The sequence below is a fragment of the Durio zibethinus genome, chromosome 4 (genome assembly GCF_047325235.1).
Source record: "Durio zibethinus cultivar Kanyao isolate XHJ-2024 chromosome 4, ASM4732523v1, whole genome shotgun sequence".
Taxonomy (NCBI): domain Eukaryota; kingdom Viridiplantae; phylum Streptophyta; class Magnoliopsida; order Malvales; family Malvaceae; genus Durio; species Durio zibethinus.
The window spans coordinates 1420041-1439235 of NC_143165.1; the positions used below are offsets into that span (position 1 = coordinate 1420041).

The window sequence follows — 19195 nt, forward strand, 5'->3', positions numbered from 1 at the left end:
TGGATAAGCCTAACGCAAAGCATACATAGATCATATGATCATATCAAACATTGAAATTTAAGAGGTGGCTCTCATGATATAGCACTTAGCTCCTATCCAACTGATGACTGTTTTGATACCATTTGTGGAGACCTATACCCAACCTACGAGCGAGATATTATCTGCTTTGACTTAAAGGTCTTATGATTTTATCCCATAAAAAAATGCCTTATAGATTTGGGTTTAAGTCTCTATAACAAAATTTTAGATTATCTCAATGTGGGATCGAGGTGTCACAACGTCATACTTATTGATGTGTACCCTTATATTGAGTTGAAATAAAAGTTTTGAAAGTTTTATTAAAAGAAAATATTAAGATATATAATATTTACTTGTTATTTTTCATTATGAGTGAATTTAATGGTCTCTTATTATAAAGAACAAATTATCAAATAGTAAAAAGATAAATGGAATGGCAAATTAATTAAATATATGATATCCTGATAATTGGATGGAACATTCTTTAATAAAATAATGTATATTGGCACATGGTGGGGTGATAGTTCCTTATAAAATTTAAGAATAATAATAAAAAAATTTACCACCATAGTTTATAAGATTTACTAGAAGTGAAACATACAAGCTAATAAGTTTAGTATAACTTATTAAAATAAACTCATAAAAGGTCTTTAAATATATTAAAAGGACTAAAATGACTTAGTTTATTCATTTAGTTTATCAAATTGTATTAGAAATATAATTGTATTAAAAATGTATAAAAATATAGAAATAGAAGTGGCAAAATTTATGAGTATAGAGTTGTGGTTACAATCAATATTAACTATTTCTTAAAATGAAGAGACCATAATGTTTATAGCATATAAATGACATGCAAAATGAAATGTTTGGATATATTAGCCTATGAAGTGATTATATGAAGGATTCAATCTCAATTTGAGGTAATTACCATAAAAAAGTTGAATTCCAAGATATATGGGTTTAGACTTTTACTATGAGGCATCAATAATGGAAATTCAACTTTGAATTAGTAATTTCTAATTACAAAATTTAATGGGTAAAAACAAGTTATTATTATGCGTATATTAAATACTAGTAAAATTCATTCAAATTTTAGAAATTAGTGTGATATATTATGTGAGAAGGACAAATTTTTTATACTTTTAATGGAGTTTATTATTTAAATATCTAAATAATAAAAGAAAATTGAATTTCAATTTGGGGAAAACCTTACTACAAGTAGTACTACAAGTAGAATGGGTTTAAACCCTTATTATTAGACATCAATAATGGGAATCCAATTCATGAATTAATAACTTCTAATTACATAGTTTAATAGGTAAAAACAAGTTATTATTATGTGTATGTTAAAGCACTAGAGACATCATGAAACTCTACCTATATAAATATAGAAGTGGTACTGCTTCAATAAGAAAAATTAAGGCCTCTCTTATAAATATTTATAAATATGATAAGTATATGAAAATGCCATAATAATGTCAAAACGTTTATAAACCTTTGACAAAAGATTAAGTATTATATGTGTTACATCTTTAATTTTAACACTAAGAGTTAAAGTTTAATTTGCAGATACTATCAACTTAGTTAGAATTTTAAAATATATATGCTAATTGAGAGTTTAAATTGAAAGATTCCTTTTGTATTTGTAATATTTATTTATGTGAATGATTAAAGATTAAGCTCTAATATTCCAAAATAGTCAAGGATTGTTGATAGTTTAAAATATAATGCATCTCACATTAGATAGAAAAACTTAATTATAAGTGAATAGACTTAATTTTTATATTAATTTTATTCACATTCTAAATAATTATATTTGAACAAAAATATTATATGATAAATGATCAATGATGGATCTTGACTATAAACTTGAAGGGGCCAATTAATAATATATATATATATATATATGCACAGATACACTCATAATATGCAAATAATATATTAGAAAAAGATAACCAATTTATAAAATTATAATATAAAAATATTAGTATGATAGCATTAAACTTTTAAGGATAACAAGAGTTTTAAGTTAATTGTAGAATTACTAATTACACTATCTTTCAATGAATTATTAGAGTTTTTTATTTTTTAGAAATTTAAAATTGAAATAAAAGAATATAAATAAATTAATCATTAACCAATATATTATTATCAAAACAAAAAAAAAATAGTATAATTTTAAAAGAACGAAGTTGAATTTGAGACTAGAAGTTATGATTTTTTTCTTAACCTTCTGAAAACGATACCAATCTTGTTTTTCTTTTTATTATTGTTATTGAAAACATATTTTAGGAAAGCATGAAATAAAGATCTAGAGTAAAATTAAAATAAAATAATATGTTGAGAGATATTGTAATAAGCTAGAAATAAAAGGAAAATTCATATTTAATACTTAGTTGAAGATATGGAGTCTTGCTGAGAAAGCTAAAAAATTAATTTGATTTTTGTTAACTTTACATAATTGTGATTTAAAGCTTGTAACAAATCTTTAGCTTGATTTTAAGAATTTATAAATAATAATTTATGAATACAATAAATAGACACATAACAACGTAATTTTAATTCTTTTTAAATTGCAAAAATGCATAAAATTAAAATTTAAAATCACGAAAATATAAATTAATAGTATCAATTAAAAAAATCAACTTAAATTTATTTAATATTAGCATATACATGCTAAAAATTTTTAAAATATTTGGAGAGCCAAGGCCCATTCTGGCTACAATAAAGAACCGTAATTGCAACTAATCATAACTATTTAAATATAGATAGATGATTATTTATATAAGTTATAATTATACAAATAATCATAATCATTTAAAATTATATCTATTCATTCATTATAAGTATATTTTTTTAATATAATAATTTTTACTATTTCTATTTAAAAAGTTTTAAAATTTTGTTATATCTTAAAAGTATAATTACCTTTAAAAAAATATTTTTCACGTTTCAAAATCAAAGTTCATTTTTATTATTTAAATTCTTTTATTTATTTTTTTTAACATTTTCTTTGTTGAGACTTTTGAATATTTTTGTAATTTGCACTTGTTTTTCTTCCATTCGTATCGTTTTCAATACCAAAAGTCCATGTAGTAAATAAAAAGGTTGATCTTGCAAGTCGTAGCTCATTTTAAATAGAAATGATAAAATGATAATAAAGCGAATGTTCTCTATTTAGAGATGTTCAAATATAAATTCATTTAATTTTTATAGTATCCAAATTCGTTTAAATTTAATATTATTATTCAAATATGTATTCAATTAAATAAACATTATTGTTAAATATCCGATTTTGTTAAAATATCTATTTACTTAACTTTTTTTTTGTCAAAATATAAAACTCATATTCTAATAATAAATTTAATTTTCAAATCCATATTTCATCAAAAGTCAAAACCGACCTCACATTTGTATTCTCAAAAACCTTTTATTTTTATTCAACTTGAAATTAAGTACACTCTGCTAGCTCCTCCTTTCTACTTACTCTTAAAATGCCTGACGAGACACATGCATGTATATTAAAATATCTATTTACTTAATTTTTTTTATAAAAATATAACATAAATAAGAATTAAATTTAAAATTTAAATTCACTTTTAATTATTTTGTCACTTCACACTCTTAATTAATAACCAAAAAATTTGTTTGCTAAGGTTTAAACTTTTTCACAGATATAAAATTTTATATATTTTACATTTATAAATCATAACAAATTAAAATATCCAATATTATCCATTAAAAAAATTTAAATATCTATTTATAAATATTTGAATGTGACATAATTGGATCAGATAGTGCAAGATATTTATTTATTTATTAATCATTATCATCTTTAGTTTTCAAATAGTTATGTGCAAATTAAAGTTTTTAAATTTATGAATTCAAAATTTAATTTAATTAATTCATATAATTATTTTTAAATAATGAAATCTAATAAATATAGAATTTTAATTTTAATAATAACAAATTTTTATGTATAAAAAAATTCAAATCCATATTTCATCAAAAGTCAAAACTCACCTCAGATTTATATTCTCAAAAACCTTTTAATTTTATTCAACGTGAGATTAAATGCACGCTTCCTTATAACGCGTAAAGGGGCACATGCCATCAAATTTATGCGAAAGTTAGAAATCATGCATTCAATACTATTTATTGATTGCCAAAAAGAAAAAAATTTTCTTGATTATGGTTTCCTGGTGCGATGTGTATCGTGAAATCGAGAGATTGACTTTATTTTTAAAATCTTAAGCATGTGTACACAGGATAAATTTTAGATAAAAATTTTTAAATAAGATTTGTAAAGTTTATTGTTAAAATAATTTAATAAAAAATTTAAATTGATAAAATATAATAAAAAGATTAATAATATGTAAAAAATATTAAAAATATCATTTATATTTTAAATTTGATATATATTTATTCAATAATAAAAATTTTATTAATATTTTTATTAAAAATATTTTTTAATATATATTTAAAATTTTACATATTTGATTTATTTAACAAGATTTTTTAAATTATAATTTTGATTTGTATTTTATTATTTTTAATAAAAAATTTTATCAAAAAAAAAATTATCTAACCGGAGTAGGCAATGCCCAAGGAAGAAAGACAACCAAGTTTTTTTATGTAATGGACTGTACCGAACGACATCGCGACTCATTAGTAAATGCACAAAGCAGGTGAACCACCGATTCTTGGTTTGCTCCATCTGTCAATGCAGAAAACACGCGAACAGATTCCTAATTTGACACTGTCTCTGGTCTGCCTCCACCGGTTCGCATCTTCATCGCCTTCTCTCTTATTCCCACAATATTTTTGTCAATGCTGATGCTAATCATAGTTACATGAACCACTGGAATTCGTGCATTCCATCAATGGCTACCCACCTTTTCTCTTTATATATATGGGGGGTGAAATAACTGGTTTCGGAAGTGAAAGAATTAGTAAGGCTAATTGTTCATTACTTTGAGAGATCCTAGCTAGCCTAGAGATGGAGAAGAGATCGTTGGGGATTTTTTTTCTGCTGCTCATTGTCTTAGCTTCCCGTAAGTATAATTTCATGTTGTTTGTAGTGGCGAATTCAAGATTTTTGGATATTCATTTATAATATATATATAAATTAATGACGGAATTATCAAATTTTTATCAAAATTTTTTGTTGTTCAATTTTTGGAATGTTCATGTACGTTTTGCTTTTGCTATGACCTGATATACATTAATTTGCTTGATGCAGAATGGGGGGTGCAGGCAGGTGAGGCAAGGGTTTGTGAGTCAAAGAGCCATAAGTTCAAAGGTCCATGTTTTCATGACCACAACTGTGCGTACGTCTGTAGAAATAGGTTTCACCGGTGGCAAATGTCATGGATTGCATCACCACTGCTTCTGCACTAAGATTTGCTGATCATGGAAGAAACTTATAAAATTTGCCCACATCTTTATAATTTGTAGTTTTTGGCTTTATGGTTGCGTGCATGCATGCATAATAAGGTATTTTTGTTTATGGGTCGATGTTTTAATAAGGTATTATATCTTCCAAGTTCCATCTTTGGGAGATATTTTTCTGTCTTGGTTTGGGTTTTTGTTTAGTTTATTATGTTCTTCAATTACTGTAATGAAACTGCATTCGCAGCCACTTCAACAATGCGTCTGGTTAACCATCATGAAAATCGGTTGATGCCATTGCTGATCACTTTTCCATGTTCTCCATCATCAAAATTCCAAGTTATTTTACCTACGAATATGAGGCATAATTGTAGGCCTACGTGTCAATACTCTATTTAAATCGACTTGAATTTTTTTAAAGGAATGCGATCTCAGGGTTTATATTTAGTAACTTAAAATTTCAAATTTCAACATTGGTCCATTTTTAATTTTTTATACAATGAAGACCCTAACTTAGAATAGAAAAAAGAATTATTGATATTAAGATTAAAATTCTAAAATTCATAAATGTTATTTTTAAAAACGATTGTATGAATCAACTAAATAAAATTTTAGATTCCTTATTAACTCTTTTCCGTGTAGTCTTTGTATAAAAAAAATTGAATTTAAATCTCTTATTTATTTAAAGAAAAATCTCTTCTATTTTTCTAAAATTTAATTAACTTTAGACAAAGTTCAAGAAAAAAATAGTTTTGTGTATTAAATATTAAATATTTTCGTTTATTTTATAAAATTCATAATTCATAATTTTTAATATTAAAAAATATAAAATATCAATAGTAATTTTAAAATATAAAAAAAAACATAAATTTGAAAAACAAAAAAAAGAAGCGAGAAGAAGTATCTCAATAAAAAATTAAAGAAAAAAACAAACCCAAAACAATTGAAAGAGAGTACAATGACTTGGATTGGGCAATAACATGGTCAAGGAAACTCATCTAGTTAGCAAAAGATGTTATTCATCTAATCTCATACTGAGTTTAATTAGTTTAGGTAAGGTTAAAAGAATAAAAAAATTCATTAATTTTATTATTTTATATAAATAAGTCTTTATATTTTTATCATATCTCGAATAAGCCCTTGATTTTTTTATTCAAATAAATTTTTAATTTTTAGTTTATATCTAAATAAATTTTTAATTCTTAATTTATACCTAAATAAATCCTTAATATAAATGAATTTTTCATTTGAAAAAAGAGTTTATTTGGATATAAATTAAAGAATAAAAACTAATTTTGCTATAATAAAAGTATAAAGACTTTTTTAAAAAAGTGAAATAGTTTATAGGCTTTTTAGTGTGCCTTTATGTAATTATTGTTGAGTGGTGTTTGGTAAAGGATGATAACCCTAAAAATATGATAATTTACACATGTTGATTAGAACATAATATTTAGTAAGCATTTGATGATTTTACATAAAGATGATCTTGGATCACCAAAAAAATATTAAACTTGGAAGATAATCTAAGTTCTATCTAAAATGATGAATAACTTTTCTCGTCAAAATAAAGTGATAGTTAAAATTAATTTAATATATAAATTAACAATGTTCTTCTTCTCAAAATTGTATTTGTAATTGTTTTATATTATAATTTTTTTATATTTTCAAATTAATATTCATTATAACAAGTTCCAAAAATTTTGTGTTTTTTGTAACTTTTATTTTAATAGTTTATCTAATATGATATTTTAGTTTTTCTTTTCTTATGATTTTAATAGATTAGTTTTATTTTTTTAATTCAAATATCTTTTACATAATTTATATTATAAAAATTAATTTATCTATCCATAAATATATTTATTAATTTAATATTTAATTATATTTTATTATGAAGTAAATGGAATATTACTAATATTTTATAAATTATTATTTTAAAAAAATTAAAATTATTAATTTATCTAACTATTACAATAGGTATGATTGTTTTAGCAATTTTAAATAATATTAAACGTAGTTATTTTTAATTCCTAAAAATTAATAATTGTTATTGAAATAAAGTGATTCTAAGTCATGAGTAATAAGATCATATAAATAATTAAATTAACTTGATAATATTAAAAATGATTACAAACAGGTTAAGAATTGGTATCAAACAGAAAGTTCATATTCCATCACCTTTCTTTCCTATTCTTAAATTGCAGCCTCACTTAATCTCCAAAAATCACTAAAATAAAGACCAAGTTACAAAACCAATAGATTACTGTAAATTTCGAACACCAACAACATTCTAACAATATATGGAAATTAAAACAAGATATTAGCAAGCAAAGGATATCAGTAATTCTTTATTTGTTGTTAGGTTTTATTTCCTTTTCTTCTGCGTTTATATTTAAGCTACACAATTCTTCTACTAGGCAATCCAATGCTTCATCTGAACTCCCACCCTTTTGGATGGCTGCCAATGCAGTCTTCCTGAGCTGCATGGCTCGAATCCTCTCCTCCCTGACCCCGTCCATGCTCACCGAGTCATACAAGATCCGAGCCAGTTTGTTTGCATCAGGGACACTGTCTAAACCCTCGCAAACTCAGATGGCCACTCCCAATTCGTCAACCAACAGCTTGGCATTTTCGAAGTGGTCAACTTGCATCGGCCATGCGAGCAACAACACTCCACCAAGGAGTCCTTCAAGTGCTGAATTCCAGCCGCAATGAGTCAAGTACGAACCAACGGCTCGATGCTCCAGAATCGCCAGCTGATGAGCCCACCCTTTGATCACTAGTCCCCTCCCTCCCACACGCTCTTCAAACTCCGGGGGAACCACGTTTTGGTCGTCACCATTTTGTTTTCCTTTCATTGGATCCTTGACAGCCCAAATGAAACGAACCCCACTCTCCTGCAATGCGGAGGCTACCGCCTCCATCTGCTGTTTGGTCAAGGTAATCTGGGTTCCGAATCCAACTTAGACTACTGATTTGTCAACTTGACAAGAATCAAGCCATGCCACGACTTGATCTTGCGGTATTGAGCTTGGTCCGCCCCTCTCATTGGAATCCTTGCTGCTAGCTTTTATAGGTAGCAAAGGCCCAACTGCCCACAGCCGATCATGTTTGGTAAACTCCTCCTTGATCATATTCATTTTATCCCCATCTAGCTCAGTAAAGGTGTTGAAAATGAGACCCCAACTTCCTACACATCCAAGATATACCCTTGTGAGAAAAGCATTGTCCCTGACTTTCGGGACCTTAACCGTCCATGGAAACATTGAATTTGCATTGAGAACACTGAAACTCACATTTTGGATGTTGAGATGAGAAACAAGCGAATTAACCCAAGAACTAAGTAACATATCAGACAGAATAGCAACAGGAGGATATCGGTGGGCGTGAAACCATTGAACCAGAGGATCATAAAGTTTACTCAAGGCTGTCACGAAATCAGGTGCAAACGATAGAGTAACATCTTGCATATTTTCAACTCCAGGAGGGATGGAAGAGTGAGAAGGGAAAGGAAGAACTAAGGTTTGAACGTTGGACGAAGAGTGGAAAGATTTTTGGGTGTGACAAGGATTGTGACTGTTAAGCCACGAAGGAGGAGCTGGTGGATCAGATCCACATGGGGAAGAATGTGGCCACTAGCTAGGAACGGGATTGTCAAGATGTGGACGCCATTGCAGTCACCTTGAGTGGCCATTGAGATTAGTTGTAGCTTCAACAAAACTGAAGATGAAGACTAAATAATGGTTATAAATAGATTATATAAGTTTTTATTTAATTTTAAAATAATAAAATATTAATATAAACTAAATTATATACATTTGTAATAAAAAAATCAATATAAATTAATTCACAATGTATTACATCACATCTTATCTTGTCAAGTGGTCAAGGAACAAATTACTAACGTTTTAATACCTTGACAACAAGATTATCCATCGATAAGGCTTTAACATTTTAATTAAATTGGTTGAAAAATAACCAGTATTACATTAAATTTGTCGTATAAATATAGTCATGAAAATCATATTTATATTTTTATAAGTTTTACTTTTGCGTATGGTTATATTGAGTTTGAAATTTAGATGTAATTTTTCCCATTTATAATTGTGTTTGTCGGTAATAATTTGTACATTATATATAGTAAATTTTATATATATTGGGTTTTATAAGTTACAAGTTTTGAGGTCCCCAATTGGAGAGCTTTGAGTGAAGAAAAAAAGAAAAAAAAAAGTTGAGATATTTTTTTGTCAAATTATGGAATTGATTCTTATACTTTGATCAAAATCAAAATTTAATCCGTTTATAATAATTTATATAAATTTTTTGGTATTTAGTTTATGTAATTTTTTGAAATCTGAAATTTTAGTCCAAAATGTAATAAAATTAAAAATTTACCTTTTAATTTGCTAATGTTAAAAAATTTTGACCATGTTTGGCATGTGAAAATTTTTTTCTTGATATTCTCTTCTATCTCCTCTTTTCTCTTGACCAATTAAATTTCATAAAAAACCATTCATTGACTTATAGATTTAATTTCTACTTTAAATTTATAGTTAGATATGATAATCCATTATATAAAATATTGACAATTCATGTATATGTATTATATTTTATATAAAACTTATTTGTTAACATTTGTATCAATGCAAAAATATTTGCTTTAAATCCATTTATGATTTTTGTTAAAATTTTAAATTGTGTTACGTTTGGTTTTTTTTTATCATTTTTGTAAATATATCATCATATCATATCTTAAATTATCATATCTACGTGCAGCACCAAAAATTTAGTTTAATTAATTTGTATAATTACTCTTAAAAAATTACATTTAACAAGTTTAAGTTATACTCAAATCTTAACATGTGTAATCTTTTTTTTATTCTTATTAAAATTAAGAGTTTAGTATTATATTAATAGATCATGTGATTGTTAGTAATTTTATCAAATTCTTAGATTTTATTTAAATAGATAAAGAAATTAATTTTGATAAAATTAAAAATAATAATAAATATGAGATTGATTATTATAACGATGAGATTGGTTATTGTAATAATAAAAATTAATTAAAACTTAAAAATTAGTAATAAAAAATTAATAAAATTTTTTATTATATTAAATTAATAAAAATATTTCATTATGTTTTTGAAATATATTAGTTAAGAGTAAGAAATAGACCCTTATTCTTATACATAAATTCAATATTTTTCCATGAAAAAATATATCCACTATATAGCTTTCGTACGTCTATCTGCTTTTCTTTTCAAGTTTTCTTGACTTCGTTGAGCCGTCTAGGCTTTACACAACTAAAATTCAGTGCTTTGACTGACAGGAAAATGCACCCATCAAATTGCTAGCAGATTTCTTTTCTCATCAAGCTTTCCTTGTCATTCTTTAAGTAATATTTATGCCCATCTTAATTCTTTCCTGCTTTTTTTTTTTGTCAATTCCCCTTTATGTTTTAGACATAAATTTTTATTGTTTCGTAGTATTAATTAACAAATAATAATAATAAAATAATTTATCCGACGATGAAATTTAGAGATACTCCGAATAATAATACATATAAAATCTCTAAGTAAAAAGATTTTTGTTAATACTACCAGTGAATTGAAATATTTATAAAAGATTTTTAACAGAATAAAAATTTTCTTTTTTTATAGAATAATAAATAAAAATTAATTAATTTATTAAAAATAGTATAAATAAGGAAAAAGGAAATTTTATCCAATGATGAGATTCTAAAAGTATTTCAAGTAATGATGCTTTACGAAATCCCTTGGTGAAAATTTTTTTTTTAAATATTACCAGTGTATTAGAATATTTATAGAAAAACTTCAATACAATAAATTTTTTTTTCTTCAAAATTAAAAATAAAAAAAATTAATAAAATGACGTAACGATTTTGGGACCGTCAAACGTAAAAATAAGTTTTAAAATTGAGAGAAAAAAAGGAGTCAGTATCAATTTTTATTAGGGTGTGATTGACCATTTAAAAGTTTATCTTTTTAATAAAACTATAAAAACAGGTTTAAAGTTTATCAAAAAGATAAATTTTGGTCTACGAAAAATCAGGTTGGGTCCGAGAGTCGATTACGTGTGAGAAAGGATTAGCACCCCCACAACGCCCATAAATTAGTACCATTTAATTACGCGTTATTTTCAGTGTTGGATAAAAATGGTTTTAATTTGAAATTTAACAATAATTTCTTTCATTTGAAAAAATAAAATTTGCTAAAATTTTTATTTAGAAATATTGAGAAAATCTTTAAGTTAAAGAATTATCTTAAAATTCTTCAACATCTAGGCAATATTTAAAATAACTCTTTTCGCTTAAGATTTAACACAACAATCCTTAAAACGAAATAACACCCTTTATAAAAAATTATTGGTGACTCTTCAACATCTAGGCAGAGTACCAAGAATTATTGCTTTCGGAATGTTATTTTTATTTTATTTTGTTATTCATAATTTTTTTTAAAAGTATTATTCTTTTTTTATTATAAAATATTTTATCACCAAGTAGTAATTAAAAAGAAAATAATGCAGATAATTACTAATGATAACATGATAACGTATGAATGCTAATGAATGTCATGTAAAATGAAATGTAACTTGAAAGTTGGATTCTTAAGTATAATGAGACTACCCCGACTCTTCAACATTTAGGCAGAGCTTAGGTATGACTATTTATATTTAAGATATCAATTTACTATTATACTTTTTATTTATTAATCTTATTATTAATGCAAATTAAGAAATCGCGTGAAAAGACTTAACGAAGTAAATTTTTCTAAATACCCCATTGTCTAGGTGACATTCGGGAACAAATTGCTTCAAATAGAATTTTCACACGTGTCCTTAGGATTTTTAGGATGTTTTGAGCAAGGGCTTGAGTAGAGGTTTTAAAGATTAAGGTTTCAAGATTTTGAAGATTCGAATTTTAAGGGTTTGGATTTAAGTTTTGAGGGTTTTAGGGTTTGGTTTTAAGGTATGAAAGGTTTAGGGTTTTGATTTTAGAGTTTAGATTTTGGGGTTTGGATTTAAGAGTTTAAAGGTTTTGGATTTCGGATTTGGAGGAGGGGGTTTTGGATTTTAGGGGTTTCGAATTTTAGGATTTTGGATTTTAGAAGATTTTGAATTTTAAGGTTTTTAGAAACCTAGAATTTTGAAAATTAAGAATTAGTGTTTAAGGTTTCGTTTTTTTAGAAAATATGAACATCTCTAAAAATTTCTAACATCTAGGCGGATTTTCGAAGCAGATTTGATTTTAATAATTTTTGAAAATTAATTTAAAAATTTCTTATATATTTCTTTTTATGAAAATTTATTAATAATAATTTCTCAACATTTAGGTAGAATTATTTCTTTAGAAAAATATTTTTATTCCCTTCAACGTCTAGGCAAGGAAAATAATAAAAATAATAATAATTATTATTTTAAACATTTTAATATATATTTTTAATTATTACTTGTTTTCAATTTTATTATTATTAAAATAATTAAACATTTATTTCAACAAATTTAAGAATTTATCATGCATCAAATAAAATAAAAAAATACTTAAAATAACAAAAATAATAATATAAAAAAATTAAAAAATTAAAAAAAATTTTTTACCTAAACCGAACAAATCAACGGTCCGGTCAATAACCGATTCGACTGGACCGAAAAGGGGTCGGTTCGACGCGCGGTTCGGTTGAGCAGTTTACGATTTGGTCCAGTTTAAACCGGTTCAATTGGATCGGTCAATAGCTATTGGAAGAGCGGGTCCACAGGTCGAGTTGTGCGGATCCTGGGTTGGATCCAGGTCAACGCGCGGATCCTCCTTAGTCGAAATGACGTCGTTTTGCTCATTAGTCTTTTATATATAACTGAAAAAAAAATTTTATTCATTTTTTTTTGTTTTTCAAAAAAAAAAGGGGGAGAGAGCTTTAGGGAGAGCTCGTCGTCCAATCGTCGGACCACCGCGCCAGCCGTCGCCTGGGTCGTCGTTGGCGGTCACTGTCGGTGGTTTTCGATCGTCGAAAAATGCAAAAACTTTTTGGGTAGCTCTCTTTAATGCTCTCTTTCCATATCTGGGTTTCTTTTCGCCAGAAACAGCCCCGATCTTCGTAGATCGGGGCTTGAAGTTTTCTGCCTTCTTTTTTTTTTTTGTTGAAATAAAACTTGATCTATTTTCTTTGTTTTTGCAGGGAGCTCAGCATTAAGGTTCTTCCCTATGGGGATGACTGTTTGTCTCTTTTTTTGTTTTTGTTTTTGTGTTTCTATTTTTGTGGTTGGTGTGAGTTAAATGATTTTTTTTTTTTGGTGTGTCTGGGTGTCCGAGAAGGTGTTGAGGGTAGTGTGTCTGGAGGTGAAGAACTGTCCAAAAGATTTCGAGAGGGGATGTCCGAGAGAGCTTTCGAAAATGGGGGGTTCGAAAGAGCCAAAGGGAAGAAGTTGGGGGTTTCTAAAGAGCTTCAAATAGGGGGATAGATGGTGGTCATAGGCGTGGTAGGGTGGCTGGTCAAGGGGCTGGTCAGAGGGTTGTAAGGTGGTTGGTTCGGGGCGGTAGCAGCGCCAACCACCCTACTTTCTATTTTTCTCTTTTTTTGTTTTATTTATTTATTATTTTTTTATAAAATTAATAATTATTTATTTTTTAAAATTATTATTATTATTATTAAAATTATTAATATTATACTGAAATGAAAACAGTAGACCCAGACAAAATCGGTGTCTACATAAAACAATTAATAAAATTTTTGAAAAAGAGAATAAAAGGTGTGCATTAACATGTTATTATTTGCATTGCATACATGACATAATTTTTTACAAAAAATAAATTCAGACCTCCAAAGATGAGATTCTAAGGTATTTCGAGAAGTGATACCTAAGAAATCTCTAGGTGAAAAAGAGTTCTTCTAATGTTATCAACGTACTGAAATATTTTAAGAATTATTTCAATAAAAAAATTTTAATTTATTTTTCTCGAATAATATTTGAATATAAAAACAATAAATAAAAAATAAAAAATTCAAGAAAATTAATTTTCAAATACCGAAAATAAAACTGTTTTTATCAAAATCGAAGGATAACATATAGTTGATCGGTACTGTCTTAGACGGGCACTGTGGGGGTGCTAATCATTTCTCACACGTAACTGACTCTCGAACCTTGACTGTTGCGCAGACCCTAAAATTATCTTTTTAATAAATTTTAATTAATTTTAAAATTCATTAAAAGGATATGCTTTAAATGGTGGCCAATCGCACTTAGTCAAAAAAAGATTGATGATGACTCTATTATTTTTTATTTCATTTTCAAATTCATCAGACAGACACAAAACCGTTACGACAACATTCATATAAACATTATTTAACTTTTAATATGAGCTAAGTTTGAATTCCATTTTTAATAGAATTTCACCTAAGTGGACATATTTTTTATATAAGTGGACACATATTTGTGGGATTGACATATTTCTAATGGGATTGACATATTTTTTATATAAGTTTGAATTCTATTTCTAATGGGATTGACATATTTTTTATATAAGTGGACACATATATTTGTGAAAATAATAAGTATGTAATTACTTTATAAAAAAATTATATTTCCTAAACTTTTATTACTTGTTTCATAGACTAAAAAATCACAAAATTTGTTTAAAAAGTAAATAAAAAAAAAAAGATTTTTGGCAGGTCTTTAAAAAATATCTATAAATTGACTTTGAGAATTTATATTAGCATTTGAATAGATGATTCTAAATTTACTAATATTCCTACACTCATAAATAATTTTATATAAATTCAATACTTTTGCAAGGGAATATACCCCGCTGACTGGTCGCTTTATGTTTGCCTATCTTTCTTTTCTTAAATTATTTTCCTTGGCAAAAATTTATTGCATTTACAAGGACATGCATCCACCAAGATGCTACCTGATCCTATTTTATTTTCTTCGAAGCTCCAAATAATGGCGGTGATTATGACGTTTCCTTTACTCGAGTTTGGGTTTTTATTTTGTATTTTCTGCTTTTAGGTGCTTTTGAGTATGCCTATTATTGTGGGGGTGACTTCTTAGAGATCGCCATGTTGTGAGTTGGTTTTTGTGTTTATCTTTAATAATTGGATTAATTTGGAAAAAAAAAAAAGATGCGACTAAGGTGTATATAATTGTTTTTGTAAATGTAATTAAAGATGTTCAAAATTTGATTTTATTCAAATTAATTGATCGAATCGAATCGATTAATCAAACAACCGTTAAATCGATTATCAAAAATGATTTTACAAAAATTTTAATTTTTAAGTTAATTTGGTTTGAAAATCATATTAATCAAAATTTTAATCAAAATATAACGAAATATAAATATAAAACTAAAAATATAAGAAATTGATTATTTTATTTTATAAATTGTTAAAGTTTTTAATTTAATAATTTAATATTTTATTAGATAATTTTATTTAATTTATTTTAAATATGAGAAGATTTAAAATATAATTTAACATAAATATTTTAATATTCATTCAATTAAAAAATTAAACAAACCGACCGAATTTCATCCACTCAATTAAGTTTCAAAACTAACAAATTCGGTTTGAATAACAAAAATAAAATAATATTATTTGATCTTTGATTTATATTTTGGTGATTTTTTATACTCAAATGGGTTTGTATTGATTCTTTAGATTTTGTCTTTTTTAGTTTATGTTAATTTTGTAACCTCATAATTGCTTTAATAAATATTGACTTAACAAATAAAATAATATAATCCAATTCATTTCATTTCATTTTAGATAATTTGATTTAAAATTAATTAAATCTATCGAATGAATGTTGTGAGATGTAATTTTGAAAGAATGATTAGTGGTCAAAATAGAACACTACAAAAATTTTAAGAGATCAATTGGACAATTTTTCCTATCAAATAATTAGTATAAAATAATTTACTTTTGAGATCTTCTATGCCATTCAAATGGCTTAAGTCCTTTTTTTTTTTTTTTTGTGAGAAGTGACTCAGACCTAAGTAAGATTCTCATACAAAACCATACGAAGAGAGATTACAAAATTGAATTGAATCGGATTAATAATTTAATTTTATTTATTTATATATTTATTTTTAAACAATAATATCTAAATTTAAATTTTAAATCTCAATATAAGTAATAATTTTTTTATTCACAGTTTGTAATCTCTTTTCTAAAAAAAAAAAATAATAAATTGAATCACATGCCTCAAACTTCTTTTTTTTTTTTTTTTTACGTTATCTCCAATTTTAGTGGAAGCATATATTTTGGGATTAAATTAAGTCAACGTATATACGGAAGGAAGATAAAAGTTGTGATGTTAATTCCAACTGCTAAGACATGTTTTTGCCTCCTTAATTTGAAAACCATTGAATTTAGAGAATGTTTTTTATTAATTCACTTTTACAAGTCTAAATAAATAATTTTTTTTTTTTTTTGGGAGGGAGATTTTTAAAATTTTTGGGGCCACTTGAAGTGGAGATTGTTGGGCTACAAGACTTCAATCCAATCACATCAGCGAAAGCAAAATCAAATAATAAATTAAATATATAAGAGATAACAATTTAACGTAATTTGATCCAATCAACTTACATCTACGGATAAGAAATAAGATCCACTAATTGTAGAGAATTACAAACATACATCAAATCATCAACCTCACTCAACAATCAATACTCATAAGACACTCTCAATCTCTTATAGTCTTATGGAATATTCTTAACCCAAACAAACACAAACTCAAACCCTTGTGCAACCTTTCAATATAACCAAACACATACCTATATGCTCTCATACATCATACTTATGTGAATCCTCTCAGTCTCCTCTAATCCACTCACAAACAAACATACACACTCATAAGGCGTAGAGCCCCAATACTCCTATGGGGTGTCTATTCCACAAAACCCTACAACTCTCTTACATCTTTTTCTCATACCTAACCCTGTAGAGACTTCATTTATTTATAATCATACAAACTTGCCCATTAAGAATCTCTCTTCTCTTAGAATTCTTCTCTTGTAAGTCAAACTTTCCTAATAAGAATCCCTTTTCTTTTAGAATTCTTCTCTTGCAAGTCAAACTTACCTATTAAGAATTCTCTTTCTCTTAGAATTCTTCTTTTGCAAGTCTTCTGGTCCATCAATCAATATCTGACAAATCTCAAACAAATCTCTAACAAATCGCAAACAAATCTCTTATGAGATTTGAGTCAATATTTTCAACAATCTCCACTTTGACTCAAATTTCATCAAATCATCTGTCTTTATGCTAGACATGTTTGGCTCCACCTGTAATAAAAGTCTCACAATCATCTTCTCTTCTCTTGTGTCTTCACGCTTCATACAAATCAATCCTCAATCTTCAAAACTTAAACTCGAACTATTCTCTTGAATCGAGCTCTTCTGGACTTGCTTCTTCCCATGTCTCAAACCATGCACTTCCCACATCTTAAACCTTTAGCTCTTCTCACATCTCAAACTTTCAGCTCTTGCATGTCTCGAACCTTCGGCTCTTTTCACATCTTAAATCTTCAACTCTTCTCACGTTTCGAACCTTCAGCTCTGATACCACTTATTGGAGAACACCACAACTCTGATACCATTTGTTGGGCTAAAAGCCTCCAATCCAATCACACCAGCGGAAGCAAAATCAAACAATAAATCAAACACACAAGAGACAACAATTTAATGTGATTTGGTCCAATCAACCTACATCCACGGATGAGAAATAAGATCCACTAGTTGTAGAGAATTACAAACATACATCAAATCATCAACCTCACTCAATAATCAATACTCATAAGACACTCTCAATCTCCTCTAGTCCTATGAAATATTCTCAACCCAAACAAATACAAACCCAAACCTTTGTGCACCATTTCAACATAACCAAACACATACCCATATACGCCCATACATCATACCTATGTGGATCCTCTCAGTCTCCTCTAATCTACTCACAAATAAATATACACACCCATAAGACGTAGAGCCCCAATACTACTATGGGGTGTCTATCCCACAAAACCCTACAACTTTTACATCTTTTTCTCATACCTAACCTTATAAAGACTTCACCTATTTATAACTATATAAACTTGCCCATTAAGAATCCCTCTGCTCTTATAATTCTTCTCCTGTAAGTCAAACTTACCTATTAAGAATCATTTTCTTTTTAGAATTCTTCTCTTGCAAGTCAAACTTACCTATTAAGAATCCCCTTTCTCTTAGAATTCTTTTTGTCCATCAAGTAATATCTGACAAATCTCAAACAAATCTCTAACAAATTTCAAACAAATCTTTTATGGGATTTGAGTCAATATTCCCAACAGGGACAAAACTTACATAAAGTTTTTTACATGAAGTTTGTGAAATTTTTTTTTAAAATGATTTAATAAAAATTTTAATAAAAAACTAAACCAATAAATTAATAGAGTTTAATAAAAAAATTAATAATATATAAAAAATTATAAAAAAATAGTTATAATTTAAATTTGATTGATCATTATTTAGCGATAAAAATTTTATCAACATTTTTATTAAAAATATTTATCTAAAAATATATATATCAAAATTCATTAAAACTTTTTCAAAAATTTCACACTTGATTTATGTAATGAAATCGTTCAAAATATCAATTTTGATTTTTAATTTTAATTTTTATTTAATCAATTCTAATAAAAAAATTTTAGAATTTCACCTAATTTAAGTCTTTCCCTTTCAAGTGGTCTGCTCCTTGGAGCATATAAATCTCCATGTAAATCTCCATGCAAGCCAGAG

The 19195-nt window shown here is 26.6% G+C and overlaps 2 pseudogenes across 1 annotated transcript; one reads left to right on the forward strand and one right to left on the reverse strand.

Moving 5' to 3' along the window:
- The first annotated feature begins 4648 nt into the window (after positions 1-4648).
- Positions 4649-5713, forward strand: LOC149519016 (defensin-like protein 1; annotated as a pseudogene). The gene is made up of 2 exons (XR_016341904.1): positions 4649-5072; positions 5261-5713. The product of XR_016341904.1 is annotated as a defensin-like protein 1 (transcript).
- Positions 5714-7601: 1888 nt separating this feature from the next.
- On the reverse strand, positions 7602-9100 carry LOC111287714 (flavonol 7-O-rhamnosyltransferase pseudogene; annotated as a pseudogene).
- Positions 9101-19195: the final 10095 nt, after the last annotated feature.